This window comes from Somniosus microcephalus, unplaced genomic scaffold (assembly GCF_052327205.1).
Source record: "Somniosus microcephalus isolate GS21.2 unplaced genomic scaffold, FLI_Smic_1.0 unresolved_chr4, whole genome shotgun sequence".
NCBI lineage: Eukaryota > Metazoa > Chordata > Chondrichthyes > Squaliformes > Somniosidae > Somniosus > Somniosus microcephalus.
The window spans coordinates 8,426,019-8,446,272 of NW_028225182.1; the positions used below are offsets into that span (position 1 = coordinate 8,426,019).

Sequence of the window (20,254 nt, forward strand, 5' to 3'; positions counted from 1 at the left end):
AGATGTGTCTCTCAGCCCCGGTGGCAAAGGTGCAATGGATGTTATCCAAATAAATCCCCCATGAGAGTCTGTGTGCATTGGCTTCCTTATAAAGTTTGTATTTGAAATGTGCGGGAAAAGCGTAAAATTATGAAAACATCCTGATGGCCAGTACGGGGATCGAAATCGCGACCTTGTCGTTATTAGCACCAGGCTTTCACCAACTGAGCTACCCGGCCACAACGCTCTCGTTGGCCAGGCTCGAACCCAGGCTGCGAGATTGTCTTTCAGCCTCACACTGGGTGACCGAGTTACTGCACAATCATTGAACACACTGCATCGGTTAAACATTGTTAACTGTTCGTATATACAACTGGGCAGAGTGTAAATCGAAACTAACAGAAAGGCAGCTCTATGGTCTAACAAACCTCATTCTAAAATTTACTATCGCACCACAGCCCCTCCCACAAATACTGTTCCGGTATAAAAGCAGACGGCGGGACCCCGACTGGATTCGAACCTGCAGCGGACGGTTGGAGCCGGATCCAGCATGTCCGATGTGGTTTCACTCCCATTCGTTTAGGAAACGCGGCATCAGGAGCGTAAAATTTCTCTTCATTCGCTCCTCTTGTAGTGAAGGAGACAGAAACTAACTAAAATCTGCCGAAACCCGGGATCGAACCAGGGACCTTTAAATCTTCAGTCTATCGCTCTCCCAACTGAGCTATTTTGGCTTCATATTCAAGGCTGTATTCTGTCGTTCTTCTGGCGGATTTTCTATCCCCGGGTGGAATTGCCCCTCTCGCTCATTCCTCACTTCGGGCAATGTGACCCGACCAGATCTCGGAGCTCAGGTTGTGTTAATGTGAAGCTGCAGCGTTGATAAAGATACAATGCTGACACAGCACGGGGGACCTCACCGTGTTGGACACAGCGTGAAATGCAATGACATGTTCAAATAAAGTTACAGAGCACAACACATGTGTAAAATTCCCTGTTCTTTTCTCCACACTGATGGGTTGTGAAGGGAGAGACGGGCCGAAGTCTCACTGAGCCGCACTGATCACGAGCCAAATCAAGTTCAATCTTCAGCTGCAGGTATGGTGCTGAGCCCGACACAGAAGTGAAAATGCCCGTGGTTCTTAATTCCTCACACAGTGGGCTACTGAGCAATACAGGAAGGGCTAATGAACATCTTAATGCTCAAGTTATCACGGGCCACGGACTCTCTGATTCCAGGCTTGCACAAGTTGGTAAGTTTCAAAATTTGCATTTTTCACACTGGCAATGAATGAATCGATTGCCGTGCCTTTGATAAGCTAAGTTTGTTAGGGAGATGCAGTGGGCAAGAAGATACACAGAAGACTGATGAAAACCGTGACTGCCCTGACACTGTGAGCTGCAGTTAAATGTTGGCAACATTTAAAGTCAGCCAGTCTAAATTTGACAGAAATCAATTCCTGCTGACTTTGAAACAGCACGCATTTTACAGAAATCAAGGATGTATATTTTATATCGCTGTATGAAGAGTGATGTTGAGCAGCGGTGTGGAAAGTTGAATCAGGGGCGGAGCATTGCTCCGTAAGGGTGCGTTGCATGGTGGCAATTCAAACAGCCCCAAAACGCACTGTTCCCTGACCGGGAATCGAACCCGGGCCGCGGCAGTGAGAGTGCCGAATCCTAACCACTAGACCACCAGGGAAGCTGCAGCCAGCCTCCTGGCAGCAAGCACATCAACGCAGCTTTTCATGCCTGCTCCTTTGCAATTCAGATCCTTTCGCGCCAGGCAAACTGTTCGGACAAAATTATATTTTTTACATGAGAACACAACAGACGTGTTCGCGAAAGCACGGCACCAAGTGCGGGTAGGCATCCACTTGAAATCGATTTCCTCCTGTGTTTTTCTCTGGATGTTGTCTCTCTCGGTGCTGGGTGAACAATTCATTGATGCATTGGTTCCAGTGATGAACGATTGCCGTTACGTGGATAGACCAGAGAAGTTGGAGCTGTTCTCCTTAGAGCATAGACGGCTAAGAGGAAATTTGACAGAGGGTTTTAAAATCAAGAAAACGATAAGATAGAGTAAATAAACAGAAAAGATGGATGAATACAAAAGACAAAGCTGAAGTGTCTGTAACCATCCTGAGAGAAGCCAGACTTCATTCAATTTGATTAATTCCAAGCGATATTAAGAAACAGCTGAGCTCATTAGTTACAGCAAATGCAATGAGCTCCGACAACACTCCGTCTGCAGCACTAAAAGCGTGTGCTCCAGAACTAGCCATGCCTCGGGGAAGCGGTTGTGTTAAGAGATTGAGTAAACTAGGCCTGTAATCTCTTGAATTCGGAAGAATGAGAGGGGATCTCATGAAGCATGCAAAATTATTACAGGGTTTGATCGGTTGGATGCTGGGAGAATGATTCCCTTGGCTGGGGAGTCTAGAACCAGCGGACACAGCCTCAGGATAAAGGTTAGGCCATTCAGGACTGAGAGAAGACATTTCTTCACACAGAGAGTGATGAATCTTTGGAATTCTCTTCCCCAGAGTGCTGTGGAGGCTCAGTTATTGGGTATATTCAAAACAGAAGTGGGTGATTTCTGACTGGTAAGGGCATCAAGGGATATGGCGATAGGGCCGGGGAGTGGAATTGAGGCAGGAGATCAGCCATGATCTCATTGAATCCCCTGCACTGCTTAAAAATCTGTTCCATTACCTTTTTTTTCCAGTTCTGACGAAAGGTTATCGACTTGAAACGTTACCTCTGTTTCTCTCTTCGCTGATGCTGCCTGACCTGCTGAGTATCTCCAGCATTTTCTGTTTCAATTCATATTTCCAGCATCTGCAGTATTTTCTCAGTTCGCATTTCTTTCATTGTGCAAAACAAGGATATCGCTTAATTAATGACGCTTTGAAAGCAACATAAAAGTTTAACATTATAACTACCGCCCAACGTGGGGCTCGAACCCACGACCCTGAGATTAAGAGTCTCATGCTCTACCGCCTGAGCTAGCCGGGCCTGTTGATGCAATATTGCCTTGTCGCTGATTGCAGTCAGGAACCTTGTGGCTCCGGCCCGGTCACAACAGCATGTCTGAGCCGCGTTTCTGCAAACTACGAAACAAGTTCTCCAGAAGCCCAAGGCGTATAAGGAACTCAAGCAGCAAAATCCCTTTCATTAACCACAGGGGTTCAGGCAAATTTCTGATCGCAAATCGCTTTAGTCCTTGTCAATATCTCTTGTCTATTTCCCGGAGATTCCCGATTCTGTCTGTCTCTCTGGCTCTGTTTATTGTGTCTGTGGCCACCTGCGGGTAGATTTTGAATGAATACCTGTGTTTGTGTCTGCTTGTTGCTTTAAACAAATGAGGGCATCAGGCGCTTTTGTGCATGATACTGAGGAATCAGGAGAAGGCAGGAGGAATGAAACAGTGTTTGTGGAACGTGTATGTATACAAACTACGAACATCCGTGCTTATGTTGTGGACCTCATGGCGCAGCGGTAGCGCATCTGACTCCAGATCCGAAAGTCTGCATGTTCAAATCTAATCGATCTCCCAAATGAGCTATTTCAGCGTTGTATGGCGGCAATTCAAACAGCCCCAAAACGCACTGTTTCCTGACCGGGAATCGAACCCGGGCCGCGGCAGATGAAAGTGCCTGAATCCTAACCACTAGATCACCAGAAAAGCTGCAAGTCTCCTGCCAGCAAGCACAGCAACGCAGTGTTTCCTGCTTGCTCCAGTGCAATTCAGATCCTTTTGTGCCAGGCAAACTGTTCGGACAAAATGATACTTTTTACATGAGAACACAAAAGACGTGTTCGCGAAAGCACGGCACCAAGTGCGGGTAGGCATCCACTTGAAATCGATTTCCTTCAGTGGTTTTCTCTGGATGTTGTCTCTCTCGGTGCCGGCGAACATTTCATTGATGCATTTGTCCTGAACTGAAGGCTTTTGCCCATCTCGCGTGGTCAGAGCTGCTCTGTCTGTCTATTACCTGCCTGTTACCCTTATCGGGAACAGGCCGCCTGTTCAACATTCAACAGCAAACCCAGAAAGACAAATAAACAGAAAGATGTGTCTCTCAGCCCCGGTGGCAAAGGTGCAATGGATGTTATCCAAATAAATCCCCCATGAGAGTCTGTGTGCATTGGCTTCCTTATAAAGTTTGTATTTGAAATGTGCGGGAAAAGCGTAAAATTATGAAAACATCCTGATGGCCAGTACGGGGATCGAAATCGCGACCTTGTCGTTATTAGCACCAGGCTTTCACCAACTGAGCTACCCGGCCACAACGCTCTCGTTGGCCAGGCTCGAACCCAGGCTGCGAGATTGTCTTTCAGCCTCACACTGGGTGACCGAGTTACTGCACAATCATTGAACACACTGCATCGGTTAAACATTGTTAACTGTTCGTATATACAACTGGGCAGAGTGTAAATCGAAACTAACAGAAAGGCAGCTCTATGGTCTAACAAACCTCATTCTAAAATTTACTATCGCACCACAGCCCCTCCCACAAATACTGTTCCGGTATAAAAGCAGACGGCGGGACCCCGACTGGATTCGAACCTGCAGCGGACGGTTGGAGCCGGATCCAGCATGTCCGATGTGGTTTCACTCCCATTCGTTTAGGAAACGCGGCATCAGGAGCGTAAAATTTCTCTTCATTCGCTCCTCTTGTAGTGAAGGAGACAGAAACTAACTAAAATCTGCCGAAACCCGGGATCGAACCAGGGACCTTTAAATCTTCAGTCTATCGCTCTCCCAACTGAGCTATTTTGGCTTCACATTCAAGGCTGTATTCTGTCGTTCTTCTGGCGGATTTTCTATCCCCGGGTGGAATTGCCCCTCTCGCTCATTCCTCACTTCGGGCAATGTGACCCGACCAGATCTCGGAGCTCAGGTTGTGTTAATGTGAAGCTGCAGCGTTGATAAAGATACAATGCTGACACAGCACGGGGGACCTCACCGTGTTGGACACAGCGTGAAATGCAATGACATGTTCAAATAAAGTTACAGAGCACAACACATGTGTAAAATTCCCTGTTCTTTTCTCCACACTGATGGGTTGTGAAGGGAGAGACGGGCCGAAGTCTCACTGAGCCGCACTGATCACGAGCCAAATCAAGTTCAATCTTCAGCTGCAGGTATGGTGCTGAGCCCGACACAGAAGTGAAAATGCCCGTGGTTCTTAATTCCTCACACAGTGGGCTACTGAGCAATACAGGAAGGGCTAATGAACATCTTAATGCTCAAGTTATCACGGACTCTCTGATTCCAGGCTTGCACAAGTTGGTAAGTTTCAAAATTTGCATTTTTCACACTGGCAATGAATGAATCGATTGCCGTGCCTTTGATAAGCTAAGTTTGTTAGGGAGATGCAGTGGGCAAGAAGATACACAGAAGACTGATGAAAACCGTGACTGCCCTGACACTGTGAGCTGCAGTTAAATGTTGGCAACATTTAAAGTCAGCCAGTCTAAATTTGACAGAAATCAATTCCTGCTGACTTTGAAACAGCACGCATTTTACAGAAATCAAGGATGTATATTTTATATCGCTGTATGAAGAGTGATGTTGAGCAGCGGTGTGGAAAGTTGAATCAGGGGCGGAGCATTGCTCCGTAAGGGTGCGTTGCATGGTGGCAATTCAAACAGCCCCAAAACGCACTGTTCCCTGACCGGGAATCGAACCCGGGCCGCGGCAGTGAGAGTGCCGAATCCTAACCACTAGACCACCAGGGAAGCTGCAGCCAGCCTCCTGGCAGCAAGCACATCAACGCAGCTTTTCATGCCTGCTCCTTTGCAATTCAGATCCTTTCGCGCCAGGCAAACTGTTCGGACAAAATTATATTTTTTACATGAGAACACAACAGACGTGTTCGCGAAAGCACGGCACCAAGTGCGGGTAGGCATCCACTTGAAATCGATTTCCTCCTGTGTTTTTCTCTGGATGTTGTCTCTCTCGGTGCTGGGTGAACAATTCATTGATGCATTGGTTCCAGTGATGAACGATTGCCGTTACGTGGATAGACCAGAGAAGTTGGAGCTGTTCTCCTTAGAGCATAGACGGCTAAGAGGAAATTTGACAGAGGGTTTTAAAATCAAGAAAACGATAAGATAGAGTAAATAAACAGAAAAGATGGATGAATACAAAAGACAAAGCTGAAGTGTCTGTAACCATCCTGAGAGAAGCCAGACTTCATTCAATTTGATTAATTCCAAGCGATATTAAGAAACAGCTGAGCTCATTAGTTACAGCAAATGCAATGAGCTCCGACAACACTCCGTCTGCAGCACTAAAAGCGTGTGCTCCAGAACTAGCCATGCCTCGGGGAAGCGGTTGTGTTAAGAGATTGAGTAAACTAGGCCTGTAATCTCTTGAATTCGGAATAATGAGAGGGGATCTCATGAAGCATGCAAAATTATTACAGGGTTTGATCGGTTGGATGCTGGGAGAATGATTCCCTTGGCTGGGGAGTCTAGAACCAGCGGACACAGCCTCAGGATAAAGGTTAGGCCATTCAGGACTGAGAGAAAACATTTCTTCACACAGAGAGTGGTGAATCTTTGGAATTCTCTTCCCCAGAGTGCTGTGGAGGCTCAGTTATTGGGTATATTCAAAACAGAAGTGGGTGATTTCTGACTGGTAAGGGCATCAAGGGATATGGCGATAGGGCCGGGGAGTGGAATTGAGGCAGGAGATCAGCCATGATCTCATTGAATCCCCTGCACTGCTTAAAAATCTGTTCCATTACCTTTTTTTTCCAGTTCTGACGAAAGGTTATCGACTTGAAACGTTACCTCTGTTTCTCTCTTCGCTGATGCTGCCTGACCTGCTGAGTATCTCCAGCATTTTCTGTTTCAATTCATATTTCCAGCATCTGCAGTATTTTCTCAGTTCGCATTTCTTTCATTGTGCAAAACAAGGATATCGCTTAATTAATGACGCTTTGAAAGCAACATAAAAGTTTAACATTATAACTACCGCCCAACGTGGGGCTCGAACCCACGACCCTGAGATTAAGAGTCTCATGCTCTACCGACTGAGCTAGCCGGGCCTGTTGATGCAATATTGCCTTGTCGCTGATTGCAGTCAGGAACCTTGTGGCTCCGGCCCGGTCACAACAGCATGTCTGAGCCGCGTTTCTGCAAACTACGAAACAAGTTCTCCAGAAGCCCAAGGCGTATAAGGAACTCAAGCAGCAAAATCCCTTTCATTAACCACAGGGGTTCAGGCAAATTTCTGATCGCAAATCGCTTTAGTCCTTGTCAATATCTCTTGTCTATTTCCCGGAGATTCCCGATTCTGTCTGTCTCTCTGGCTCTGTTTATTGTGTCTGTGGCCACCTGCGGGTAGATTTTGAATGAATACCTGTGTTTGTGTCTGCTTGTTGCTTTAAACAAATGAGGGCATCAGGCGCTTTTGTGCATGATACTGAGGAATCAGGAGAAGGCAGGAGGAATGAAACAGTGTTTGTGGAACGTGTATGTATACAAACTACGAACATCCGTGCTTATGTTGTGGACCTCATGGCGCAGCGGTAGCGCATCTGACTCCAGATCCGAAAGTCTGCATGTTCAAATCTAATCGATCTCCCAAATGAGCTATTTCAGCGTTGTATGGCGGCAATTCAAACAGCCCCAAAACGCACTGTTTCCTGACCGGGAATCGAACCCGGGCCGCGGCAGATGAAAGTGCCTGAATCCTAACCACTAGATCACCAGAAAAGCTGCAAGTCTCCTGCCAGCAAGCACAGCAACGCAGTGTTTCCTGCTTGCTCCAGTGCAATTCAGATCCTTTTGTGCCAGGCAAACTGTTCGGACAAAATGATACTTTTTACATGAGAACACAAAAGACGTGTTCGCGAAAGCACGGCACCAAGTGCGGGTAGGCATCCACTTGAAATCGATTTCCTTCAGTGGTTTTCTCTGGATGTTGTCTCTCTCGGTGCCGGCGAACATTTCATTGATGCATTTGTCCTGAACTGAAGGCTTTTGCCCATCTCGCGTGGTCAGAGCTGCTCTGTCTGTCTATTACCTGCCTGTTACCCTTATCGGGAACAGGCCGCCTGTTCAACATTCAACAGCAAACCCAGAAAGACAAATAAACAGAAAGATGTGTCTCTCAGCCCCGGTGGCAAAGGTGCAATGGATGTTATCCAAATAAATCCCCCATGAGAGTCTGTGTGCATTGGCTTCCTTATAAAGTTTGTATTTGAAATGTGCGGGAAAAGCGTAAAATTATGAAAACATCCTGATGGCCAGTACGGGGATCGAAATCGCGACCTTGTCGTTATTAGCACCAGGCTTTCACCAACTGAGCTACCCGGCCACAACGCTCTCGTTGGCCAGGCTCGAACCCAGGCTGCGAGATTGTCTTTCAGCCTCACACTGGGTGACCGAGTTACTGCACAATCATTGAACACACTGCATCGGTTAAACATTGTTAACTGTTCGTATATACAACTGGGCAGAGTGTAAATCGAAACTAACAGAAAGGCAGCTCTATGGTCTAACAAACCTCATTCTAAAATTTACTATCGCACCACAGCCCCTCCCACAAATACTGTTCCGGTATAAAAGCAGACGGCGGGACCCCGACTGGATTCGAACCTGCAGCGGACGGTTGGAGCCGGATCCAGCATGTCCGATGTGGTTTCACTCCCATTCGTTTAGGAAACGCGGCATCAGGAGCGTAAAATTTCTCTTCATTCGCTCCTCTTGTAGTGAAGGAGACAGAAACTAACTAAAATCTGCCGAAACCCGGGATCGAACCAGGGACCTTTAAATCTTCAGTCTATCGCTCTCCCAACTGAGCTATTTTGGCTTCACATTCAAGGCTGTATTCTGTCGTTCTTCTGGCGGATTTTCTATCCCCGGGTGGAATTGCCCCTCTCGCTCATTCCTCACTTCGGGCAATGTGACCCGACCAGATCTCGGAGCTCAGGTTGTGTTAATGTAAAGCTGCAGCGTTGATAAAGATACAATGCTGACACAGCACGGGGGACCTCACCGTGTTGGACACAGCGTGAAATGACATGTTCAAATAAAGTCACAGAGCACAACACATGTGTAAAATTCCCTGTTCTTTTCTCCACACTGATGGGTTGTGAAGGGAGAGACGGGCCGAAGTCTCACTGAGCCGCACTGATCACGAGCCAAATCAAGTTCAATCTTCAGCTGCAGGTATGGTGCTGAGCCCGACACAGAAGTGAAAATGCCCGTGGTTCTTAATTCCTCACACAGTGGGCTACTGAGCAATACAGGAAGGGCTAATGAACATCTTAATGCTCAAGTTATCACGGGCCACGGACTCTCTGATTCCAGGCTTGCACAAGTTGGTAAGTTTCAAAATTTGCATTTTTCACACTGGCAATGAATGAATCGATTGCCGTGCCTTTGATAAGCTAAGTTTGTTAGGGAGATGCAGTGGGCAAGAAGATACACAGAAGATTGATGAAAACCGTGACTGCCCTGACACTGTGAGCTGCAGTTAAATGTTGGCAACATTTAAAGTCAGCCAGTCTAAATTTGACAGAAATCAATTCCTGCTGACTTTGAAACAGCACGCATTTTACAGAAATCAAGGATGTGTATTTTATATCGCTGTATGAAGAGTGATGTTGAGCAGCGGTGTGGAAAGTTGAATCAGGGGCGGAGCATTGCTCCGTAAGGGTGCATTGCATGGTGGCAATTCAAACAGCCCCAAAACGCACTGTTCCCTGACCGGGAATCGAACCCGGGCCGCGGCAGTGAGAGTGCCGAATCCTAACCACTAGACCACCAGGGAAGCTGCAGCCAGCCTCCTGGCAGCAAGCACATCAACGCAGCTTTTCATGCCTGCTCCTTTGCAATTCAGATCCTTTCGCGCCAGGCAAACTGTTCGGACAAAATTATATTTTTTACATGAGAACACAACAGACGTGTTCGCGAAAGCACGGCACCAAGTGCGGGTAGGCATCCACTTGAAATCGATTTCCTCCTGTGTTTTTCTCTGGATGTTGTCTCTCTCGGTGCTGGGTGAACAATTCATTGATGCATTGGTTCCAGTGATGAACGATTGCCATTACGTGGATAGACCAGAGAAGTTGGAGCTGTTCTCCTTAGAGCATAGACGGCTAAGAGGAAATTTGACAGAGGGTTTTAAAATCAAGAAAACGATAAGATAGAGTAAATAAACAGAAAAGATGGATGAATACAAAAGACAAAGCTGAAGTGTCTGTAACCATCCTGAGAGAAGCCAGACTTCATTCAATTTGATTAATTCCAAGCGATATTAAGAAACAGCTGAGCTCATTAGTTACAGCAAATGCAATGAGCTCCGACAACACTCCGTCTGCAGCACTAAAAGCGTGTGCTCCAGAACTAGCCATGCCTCGGGGAAGCGGTTGTGTTAAGAGATTGAGTAAACTAGGCCTGTAATCTCTTGAATTCGGAAGAATGAGAGGGGATCTCATGAAGCATGCAAAATTATTACAGGGTTTGATCGGTTGGATGCTGGGAGAATGATTCCCTTGGCTGGGGAGTCTAGAACCAGCGGACACAGCCTCAGGATAAAGGTTAGGCCATTCAGGACTGAGAGAAGACATTTCTTCACACAGAGAGTGGCGAATCTTTGGAATTCTCTTCCCCAGAGTGCTGTGGAGGCTCAGTTATTGGGTATATTCAAAACAGAAGTGGGTGATTTCTGACTGGTAAGGGCATCAAGGGATATGGCGATAGGGCCGGGGAGTGGAATTGAGGCAGGAGATCAGCCATGATCTCATTGAATCCCCTGCACTGCTTAAAAATCTGTTCCATTACCTTTTTTTTCCAGTTCTGACGAAAGGTTATCGACTTGAAACGTTACCTCTGTTTCTCTCTTCGCTGATGCTGCCTGACCTGCTGAGTATCTCCAGCATTTTCTGTTTCAATTCATATTTCCAGCATCTGCAGTATTTTCTCAGTTCGCATTTCTTTCATTGTGCAAAACAAGGATATCGCTTAATTAATGACGCTTTGAAAGCAACATAAAAGTTTAACATTATAACTACCGCCCAACGTGGGGCTCGAACCCACGACCCTGAGATTAAGAGTCTCATGCTCTACCGCCTGAGCTAGCCGGGCCTGTTGATGCAATATTGCCTTGTCGCTGATTGCAGTCAGGAACCTTGTGGCTCCGGCCCGGTCACAACAGCATGTCTGAGCCGCGTTTCTGCAAACTACGAAACAAGTTCTCCAGAAGCCCAAGGCGTATAAGGAACTCAAGCAGCAAAATCCCTTTCATTAACCACAGGGGTTCAGGCAAATTTCTGATCGCAAATCGCTTTAGTCCTTGTCAATATCTCTTGTCTATTTCCCGGAGATTCCCGATTCTGTCTGTCTCTCTGGCTCTGTTTATTGTGTCTGTGGCCACCTGCGGGTAGATTTTGAATGAATACCTGTGTTTGTGTCTGCTTGTTGCTTTAAACAAATGAGGGCATCAGGCGCTTTTGTGCATGATACTGAGGAATCAGGAGAAGGCAGGAGGAATGAAACAGTGTTTGTGGAACGTGTATGTATACAAACTACGAACATTCGTGCTTATGTTGTGGACCTCATGGCGCAGCGGTAGCGCATCTGACTCCAGATCCGAAAGTCTGTATGTTCAAATCTAATCGATCTCCCAAATGAGCTATTTCAGCGTTGTATGGCGGCAATTCAAACAGCCCCAAAACGCACTGTTTCCTGACCGGGAATCGAACCCGGGCCGCGGCAGATGAAGGTGCCTGAATCCTAACCACTAGATCACCAGAAAAGCTGCAAGTCTCCTGCCAGCAAGCACAGCAACGCAGTGTTTCCTGCTTGCTCCAGTGCAATTCAGATCCTTTTGTGCCAGGCAAACTGTTCGGACAAAATGATACTTTTTACATGAGAACACAAAAGACGTGTTCGCGAAAGCACGGCACCAAGTGCGGGTAGGCATCCACTTGAAATCGATTTCCTTCAGTGGTTTTCTCTGGATGTTGTCTCTCTCGGTGCCGGCGAACATTTCATTGATGCATTTGTCCTGAACTGAAGGCTTTTGCCCATCTCGCGTGGTCAGAGCTGCTCTGTCTGTCTATTACCTGCCTGTTACCCTTATCGGGAACAGGCCGCCTGTTCAACATTCAACAGCAAACCCAGAAAGACAAATAAACAGAAAGATGTGTCTCTCAGCCCCGGTGGCAAAGGTGCAATGGATGTTATCCAAATAAATCCCCCATGAGAGTCTGTGTGCATTGGCTTCCTTATAAAGTTTGTATTTGAAATGTGCGGGAAAAGCGTAAAATTATGAAAACATCCTGATGGCCAGTACGGGGATCGAAATCGCGACCTTGTCGTTATTAGCACCAGGCTTTCACCAACTGAGCTACCCGGCCACAACGCTCTCGTTGGCCAGGCTCGAACCCAGGCTGCGAGATTGTCTTTCAGCCTCACACTGGGTGACCGAGTTACTGCACAATCATTGAACACACTGCATCGGTTAAACATTGTTAACTGTTCGTATATACAACTGGGCAGAGTGTAAATCGAAACTAACAGAAAGGCAGCTCTATGGTCTAACAAACCTCATTCTAAAATTTACTATCGCACCACAGCCCCTCCCACAAATACTGTTCCGGTATAAAAGCAGACGGCGGGACCCCGACTGGATTCGAACCTGCAGCGGACGGTTGGAGCCGGATCCAGCATGTCCGATGTGGTTTCACTCCCATTCGTTTAGGAAACGCGGCATCAGGAGCGTAAAATTTCTCTTCATTCGCTCCTCTTGTAGTGAAGGAGACAGAAACTAACTAAAATCTGCCGAAACCCGGGATCGAACCAGGGACCTTTAAATCTTCAGTCTATCGCTCTCCCAACTGAGCTATTTTGGCTTCACATTCAAGGCTGTATTCTGTCGTTCTTCTGGCGGATTTTCTATCCCCGGGTGGAATTGCCCCTCTCGCTCATTCCTCACTTCGGGCAATGTGACCCGACCAGATCTCGGAGCTCAGGTTGTGTTAATGTGAAGCTGCAGCGTTGATAAAGATACAATGCTGACACAGCACGGGGGACCTCACCGTGTTGGACACAGCGTGAAATGCAATGACATGTTCAAATAAAGTTACAGAGCACAACACATGTGTAAAATTCCCTGTTCTTTTCTCCACACTGATGGGTTGTGAAGGGAGAGACGGGCCGAAGTCTCACTGAGCCGCACTGATCACGAGCCAAATCAAGTTCAATCTTCAGCTGCAGGTATGGTGCTGAGCCCGACACAGAAGTGAAAATGCCCGTGGTTCTTAATTCCTCACACAGTGGGCTACTGAGCAATACAGGAAGGGCTAATGAACATCTTAATGCTCAAGTTATCACGGGCCACGGACTCTCTGATTCCAGGCTTGCACAAGTTGGTAAGTTTCAAAATTTGCATTTTTCACACTGGCAATGAATGAATCGATTGCCGTGCCTTTGATAAGCTAAGTTTGTTAGGGAGATGCAGTGGGCAAGAAGATACACAGAAGATTGATGAAAACCGTGACTGCCCTGACACTGTGAGCTGCAGTTAAATGTTGGCAACATTTAAAGTCAGCCAGCCTAAATTTGACAGAAATCAATTCCTGCTGACTTTGAAACAGCACGCATTTTACAGAAATCAAGGATGTGTATTTTATATCGCTGTATGAAGAGTGATGTTGAGCAGCGGTGTGGAAAGTTGAATCAGGGGCGGAGCATTGCTCCGTAAGGGTGCGTTGCATGGTGGCAATTCAAACAGCCCCAAAACGCACTGTTCCCTGACCGGGAATCGAACCCGGGCCGCTGGCAGATGAAAGTGCCGAATCCTAACCACTAGACCACCAGGGAAGCTGCAGCCAGCCTCCTGGCAGCAAGCACATCAACGCAGCTTTTCATGCCTGCTCCTTTGCAATTCAGATCCTTTCGCGCCAGGCAAACTGTTCGGACAAAATTATATTTTTTACATGAGAACTCAACAGACGTGTTCGCGAAAGCACGGCACCAAGTGCGGGTAGGCATCCACTTGAAATCGATTTCCTCCTGTGTTTTTCTCTGGATGTTGTCTCTCTCGGTGCTGGGTGAACAATTCATTGATGCATTGGTTCCAGTGATGAACGATTGCCATTACGTGGATAGACCAGAGAAGTTGGAGCTGTTCTCCTTAGAGCATAGACGGCTAAGAGGAAATTTGACAGAGGGTTTTAAAATCAAGAAAACGATAAGATAGAGTAAATAAACAGAAAAGATGGATGAATACAAAAGACAAAGCTGAAGTGTCTGTAACCATCCTGAGAGAAGCCAGACTTCATTCAATTTGATTAATTCCAAGCGATATTAAGAAACAGCTGAGCTCATTAGTTACAGCAAATGCAATGAGCTCCGACAACACTCCGTCTGCAGCACTAAAAGCGTGTGCTCCAGAACTAGCCATGCCTCGGGGAAGCGGTTGTGTTAAGAGATTGAGTAAACTAGGCCTGTAATCTCTTGAATTCGGAAGAATGAGAGGGGATCTCATGAAGCATGCAAAATTATTACAGGGTTTGATCGGTTGGATGCTGGGAGAATGATTCCCTTGGCTGGGGAGTCTAGAACCAGCGGACACAGCCTCAGGATAAAGGTTAGGCCATTCAGGACTGAGAGAAGACATTTCTTCACACAGAGAGTGGCGAATCTTTGGAATTCTCTTCCCCAGAGTGCTGTGGAGGCTCAGTTATTGGGTATATTCAAAACAGAAGTGGGTGATTTCTGACTGGTAAGGGCATCAAGGGATATGGCGATAGGGCCGGGGAGTGGAATTGAGGCAGGAGATCAGCCATGATCTCATTGAATCCCCTGCACTGCTTAAAAATCTGTTCCATTACCTTTTTTTTCCAGTTCTGACGAAAGGTTATCGACTTGAAACGTTACCTCTGTTTCTCTCTTCGCTGATGCTGCCTGACCTGCTGAGTATCTCCAGCATTTTCTGTTTCAATTCATATTTCCAGCATCTGCAGTATTTTCTCAGTTCGCATTTCTTTCATTGTGCAAAACAAGGATATCGCTTAATTAATGACGCTTTGAAAGCAACATAAAAGTTTAACATTATAACTACCGCCCAACGTGGGGCTCGAACCCACGACCCTGAGATTAAGAGTCTCATGCTCTACCGCCTGAGCTAGCCGGGCCTGTTGATGCAATATTGCCTTGTCGCTGATTGCAGTCAGGAACCTTGTGGCTCCGGCCCGGTCACAACAGCATGTCTGAGCCGCGTTTCTGCAAACTACGAAACAAGTTCTCCAGAAGCCCAAGGCGTATAAGGAACTCAAGCAGCAAAATCCCTTTCATTAACCACAGGGGTTCAGGCAAATTTCTGATCGCAAATCGCTTTAGTCCTTGTCAATATCTCTTGTCTATTTCCCGGAGATTCCCGATTCTGTCTGTCTCTCTGGCTCTGTTTATTGTGTCTGTGGCCACCTGCGGGTAGATTTTGAATGAATACCTGTGTTTGTGTCTGCTTGTTGCTTTAAACAAATGAGGGCATCAGGCGCTTTTGTGCATGATACTGAGGAATCAGGAGAAGGCAGGAGGAATGAAACAATGTTTGTGGAACGTGTATGTATACAAACTACGAACATTCGTGCTTATGTTGTGGACCTCATGGCGCAGCGGTAGCGCATCTGACTCCAGATCCGAAAGTCCGCATGTTCAAATCTAATCGATCTCCCAAATGAGCTATTTCAGCGTTGTATGGCGGCAATTCAAACAGCCCCAAAACGCACTGTTTCCTGACCGGGAATCGAACCCGGGCCGCGGCAGATGAAGGTGCCTGAATCCTAACCACTAGATCACCAGAAAAGCTGCAAGTCTCCTGCCAGCAAGCACAGCAACGCAGTGTTTCCTGCTTGCTCCAGTGCAATTCAGATCCTTTTGTGCCAGGCAAACTGTTCGGACAAAATGATACTTTTTACATGAGAACACAAAAGACGTGTTCGCGAAAGCACGGCACCAAGTGCGGGTAGGCATCCACTTGAAATCGATTTCCTTCAGTGGTTTTCTCTGGATGTTGTCTCTCTCGGTGCCGGCGAACATTTCATTGATGCATTTGTCCTGAACTGAAGGCTTTTGCCCATCTCGCGTGGTCAGAGCTGCTCTGTCTGTCTATTACCTGCCTGTTACCCTTATCGGGAACAGGCCGCCTGTTCAACATTCAACAGCAAACCCAGAAAGACAAATAAACAGAAAGATGTGTCTCTCAGCCCCGGTGGCAAAGGTGCAATGGATGTTATCCAAATAAATCCCCCATGAGAGTCTGTGTGCATTGGCTTCCTTATAAAGTTTGTATTTGAAATGTGCGGGAAAAGCGTAAAATTATGAAAACATCCTGATGGCCAGTACGGGGATCGAAATCGCGACCTTGTCGTTATTAGCACCAGGCTTTCACCAACTGAGCTACCCGGCCACAACGCTCTCGTTGGCCAGGCTCGAACCCAGGCTGCGAGATTGTCTTTCAGCCTCACACTGGGTGACCGAGTTACTGCACAATCATTGAACACACTGCATCGGTTAAACATTGTTAACTGTTCGTATATACAACTGGGCAGAGTGTAAATCGAAACTAACAGAAAGGCAGCTCTATGGTCTAACAAACCTCATTCTAAAATTTACTATCGCACCACAGCCCCTCCCACAAATACTGTTCCGGTATAAAAGCAGACGGCGGGACCCCGACTGGATTCGAACCTGCAGCGGACGGTTGGAGCCGGATCCAGCATGTCCGATGTGGTTTCACTCCCATTCGTTTAGGAAACGCGGCATCAGGAGCGTAAAATTTCTCTTCATTCGCTCCTCTTGTAGTGAAGGAGACAGAAACTAACTAAAATCTGCCGAAACCCGGGATCGAACCAGGGACCTTTAAATCTTCAGTCTATCGCTCTCCCAACTGAGCTATTTTGGCTTCATATTCAAGGCTGTATTCTGTCGTTCTTCTGGCGGATTTTCTATCCCCGGGTGGAATTGCCCCTCTCGCTCATTCCTCACTTCGGGCAATGTGACCCGACCAGATCTCGGAGCTCAGGTTGTGTTAATGTGAAGCTGCAGCGTTGATAAAGATACAATGCTGACACAGCACGGGGGACCTCACCGTGTTGGACACAGCGTGAAATGCAATGACATGTTCAAATAAAGTTACAGAGCACAACACATGTGTAAAATTCCCTGTTCTTTTCTCCACACTGATGGGTTGTGAAGGGAGAGACGGGCCGAAGTCTCACTGAGCCGCACTGATCACGAGCCAAATCAAGTTCAATCTTCAGCTGCAGGTATGGTGCTGAGCCCGACACAGAAGTGAAAATGCCCGTGGTTCTTAATTCCTCACACAGTGGGCTACTGAGCAATACAGGAAGGGCTAATGAACATCTTAATGCTCAAGTTATCACGGGCCACGGACTCTCTGATTCCAGGCTTGCACAAGTTGGTAAGTTTCAAAATTTGCATTTTTCACACTGGCAATGAATGAATCGATTGCCGTGCCTTTGATAAGCTAAGTTTGTTAGGGAGATGCAGTGGGCAAGAAGATACACAGAAGACTGATGAAAACCGTGACTGCCCTGACACTGTGAGCTGCAGTTAAATGTTGGCAACATTTAAAGTCAGCCAGTCTAAATTTGACAGAAATCAATTCCTGCTGACTTTGAAACAGCACGCATTTTACAGAAATCAAGGATGTATATTTTATATCGCTGTATGAAGAGTGATGTTGAGCAGCGGTGTGGAAAGTTGAATCAGGGGCGGAGCATTGCTCCGTAAGGGTGCGTTGCATGGTGGCAATTCAAACAGCCCCAAAACGCACTGTTCCCTGACCGGGAATCGAACCCGGGCCGCGGCAGTGAGAGTGCCGAATCCTAACCACTAGACCACCAGGGAAGCTGCAGCCAGCCTCCTGGCAGCAAGCACATCAACGCAGCTTTTCATGCCTGCTCCTTTGCAATTCAGATCCTTTCGCGCCAGGCAAACTGTTCGGACAAAATTATATTTTTTACATGAGAACACAACAGACGTGTTCGCGAAAGCACGGCACCAAGTGCGGGTAGGCATCCACTTGAAATCGATTTCCTCCTGTGTTTTTCTCTGGATGTTGTCTCTCTCGGTGCTGGGTGAACAATTCATTGATGCATTGGTTCCAGTGATGAACGATTGCCGTTACGTGGATAGACCAGAGAAGTTGGAGCTGTTCTCCTTAGAGCATAGACGGCTAAGAGGAAATTTGACAGAGGGTTTTAAAATCAAGAAAACGATAAGATAGAGTAAATAAACAGAAAAGATGGATGAATACAAAAGACAAAGCTGAAGTGTCTGTAACCATCCTGAGAGAAGCCAGACTTCATTCAATTTGATTAATTCCAAGCGATATTAAGAAACAGCTGAGCTCATTAGTTACAGCAAATGCAATGAGCTCCGACAACACTCCGTCTGCAGCACTAAAAGCGTGTGCTCCAGAACTAGCCATGCCTCGGGGAAGCGGTTGTGTTAAGAGATTGAGTAAACTAGGCCTGTAATCTCTTGAATTCGGAAGAATGAGAGGGGATCTCATGAAGCATGCAAAATTATTACAGGGTTTGATCGGTTGGATGCTGGGAGAATGATTCCCTTGGCTGGGGAGTCTAGAACCAGCGGACACAGCCTCAGGATAAAGGTTAGGCCATTCAGGACTGAGAGAAGACATTTCTTCACACAGAGAGTGATGAATCTTTGGAATTCTCTTCCCCAGAGTGCTGTGGAGGCTCAGTTATTGGGTATATTCAAAACAGAAGTGGGTGATTTCTGACTGGTAAGGGCATCAAGGGATATGGCGATAGGGCCGGGGAGTGGAATTGAGGCAGGAGATCAGCCATGATCTCATTGAATCCCCTGCACTGCTTAAAAATCTGTTCCATTACCTTTTTTTTCCAGTTCTGACGAAAGGTTATCGACTTGAAACGTTACCTCTGTTTCTCTCTTCGCTGATGCTGCCTGACCTGCTGAGTATCTCCAGCATTTTCTGTTTCAATTCATATTTCCAGCATCTGCAGTATTTTCTCAGTTCGCATTTCTTTCATTGTGCAAAACAAGGATATCGCTTAATTAATGACGCTTTGAAAGCAACATAAAAGTTTAACATTATAACTACCGCCCAACGTGGGGCTCGAACCCACGACCCTGAGATTAAGAGTCTCATGCTCTACCGCCTGAGCTAGCCGGGCCTGTTGATGCAATATTGCCTTGTCGCTGATTGCAGTCAGGAACCTTGTGGCTCCGGCCCGGTCACAACAGCATGTCTGAGCCGCGTTTCTGCAAACTACGAAACAAGTTCTCCAGAAGCCCAAGGCGTATAAGGAACTCAAGCAGCAAAATCCCTTTCATTAACCACAGGGGTTCAGGCAAATTTCTGATCGCAAATCGCTTTAGTCCTTGTCAATATCTCTTGTCTATTTCCCGGAGATTCCCGATTCTGTCTGTCTCTCTGGCTCTGTTTATTGTGTCTGTGGCCACCTGCGGGTAGATTTTGAATGAATACCTGTGTTTGTGTCTGCTTGTTGCTTTAAACAAATGAGGGCATCAGGCGCTTTTGTGCATGATACTGAGGAATCAGGAGAAGGCAGGAGGAATGAAACAGTGTTTGTGGAACGTGTATGTATACAAACTACGAACATCCGTGCTTATGTTGTGGACCTCATGGCGCAGCGGTAGCGCATCTGACTCCAGATCCGAAAGTCTGCATGTTCAAATCTAATCGATCTCCCAAATGAGCTATTTCAGCGTTGTATGGCGGCAATTCAAACAGCCCCAAAACGCACTGTTTCCTGACCGGGAATCGAACCCGGGCCGCGGCAGATGAAAGTGCCTGAATCCTAACCACTAGATCACCAGAAAAGCTGCAAGTCTCCTGCCAGCAAGCACAGCAACGCAGTGTTTCCTGCTTGCTCCAGTGCAATTCAGATCCTTTTGTGCCAGGCAAACTGTTCGGACAAAATGATACTTTTTACATGAGAACACAAAAGACGTGTTCGCGAAAGCACGGCACCAAGTGCGGGTAGGCATCCACTTGAAATCGATTTCCTTCAGTGGTTTTCTCTGGATGTTGTCTCTCTCGGTGCCGGCGAACATTTCATTGATGCATTTGTCCTGAACTGAAGGCTTTTGCCCATCTCGCGTGGTCAGAGCTGCTCTGTCTGTCTATTACCTGCCTGTTACCCTTATCGGGAACAGGCCGCCTGTTCAACATTCAACAGCAAACCCAGAAAGACAAATAAACAGA

At 46.8% G+C, this 20,254-nt stretch overlaps 14 non-coding genes across 14 annotated transcripts; all 14 read right to left on the bottom strand.

The window, feature by feature from the left end:
* Nucleotides 1-640: 640 nt before the first annotated feature.
* trnaf-gaa (transfer RNA phenylalanine (anticodon GAA)) lies at nt 641-713 on the bottom strand. The gene has a single exon. It is a non-coding gene; the product is annotated as a tRNA-Phe (tRNA).
* Nucleotides 714-1,609: 896 nt separating this feature from the next.
* On the bottom strand, nt 1,610-1,681 carry trnae-cuc (transfer RNA glutamic acid (anticodon CUC)). Its single transcript has one exon. It is a non-coding gene; the product is annotated as a tRNA-Glu (tRNA).
* A 1,243-nt stretch (nt 1,682-2,924) lies between these two features.
* trnak-cuu (transfer RNA lysine (anticodon CUU)) lies at nt 2,925-2,997 on the bottom strand. The gene has a single exon. It is a non-coding gene; the product is annotated as a tRNA-Lys (tRNA).
* A 1,696-nt stretch (nt 2,998-4,693) lies between these two features.
* On the bottom strand, nt 4,694-4,766 carry trnaf-gaa (transfer RNA phenylalanine (anticodon GAA)). Its single transcript has one exon. It is a non-coding gene; the product is annotated as a tRNA-Phe (tRNA).
* An 889-nt stretch (nt 4,767-5,655) lies between these two features.
* Nucleotides 5,656-5,727, bottom strand: trnae-cuc (transfer RNA glutamic acid (anticodon CUC)). Its single transcript has one exon. It is a non-coding gene; the product is annotated as a tRNA-Glu (tRNA).
* Nucleotides 5,728-6,970: 1,243 nt separating this feature from the next.
* On the bottom strand, nt 6,971-7,043 carry trnak-cuu (transfer RNA lysine (anticodon CUU)). Its single transcript has one exon. It is a non-coding gene; the product is annotated as a tRNA-Lys (tRNA).
* Nucleotides 7,044-8,739: 1,696 nt separating this feature from the next.
* Nucleotides 8,740-8,812, bottom strand: trnaf-gaa (transfer RNA phenylalanine (anticodon GAA)). Its single transcript has one exon. It is a non-coding gene; the product is annotated as a tRNA-Phe (tRNA).
* Nucleotides 8,813-9,703: 891 nt separating this feature from the next.
* Nucleotides 9,704-9,775, bottom strand: trnae-cuc (transfer RNA glutamic acid (anticodon CUC)). The gene has a single exon. It is a non-coding gene; the product is annotated as a tRNA-Glu (tRNA).
* Nucleotides 9,776-11,018: 1,243 nt separating this feature from the next.
* Nucleotides 11,019-11,091, bottom strand: trnak-cuu (transfer RNA lysine (anticodon CUU)). The gene has a single exon. It is a non-coding gene; the product is annotated as a tRNA-Lys (tRNA).
* A 1,696-nt stretch (nt 11,092-12,787) lies between these two features.
* Nucleotides 12,788-12,860, bottom strand: trnaf-gaa (transfer RNA phenylalanine (anticodon GAA)). The gene has a single exon. It is a non-coding gene; the product is annotated as a tRNA-Phe (tRNA).
* A 2,213-nt stretch (nt 12,861-15,073) lies between these two features.
* Nucleotides 15,074-15,146, bottom strand: trnak-cuu (transfer RNA lysine (anticodon CUU)). The gene has a single exon. It is a non-coding gene; the product is annotated as a tRNA-Lys (tRNA).
* Nucleotides 15,147-16,842: 1,696 nt separating this feature from the next.
* Nucleotides 16,843-16,915, bottom strand: trnaf-gaa (transfer RNA phenylalanine (anticodon GAA)). The gene has a single exon. It is a non-coding gene; the product is annotated as a tRNA-Phe (tRNA).
* An 896-nt stretch (nt 16,916-17,811) lies between these two features.
* Nucleotides 17,812-17,883, bottom strand: trnae-cuc (transfer RNA glutamic acid (anticodon CUC)). The gene has a single exon. It is a non-coding gene; the product is annotated as a tRNA-Glu (tRNA).
* Nucleotides 17,884-19,126: 1,243 nt separating this feature from the next.
* Nucleotides 19,127-19,199, bottom strand: trnak-cuu (transfer RNA lysine (anticodon CUU)). The gene has a single exon. It is a non-coding gene; the product is annotated as a tRNA-Lys (tRNA).
* Between the last annotated feature and the right edge of the window lie 1,055 nt (nt 19,200-20,254).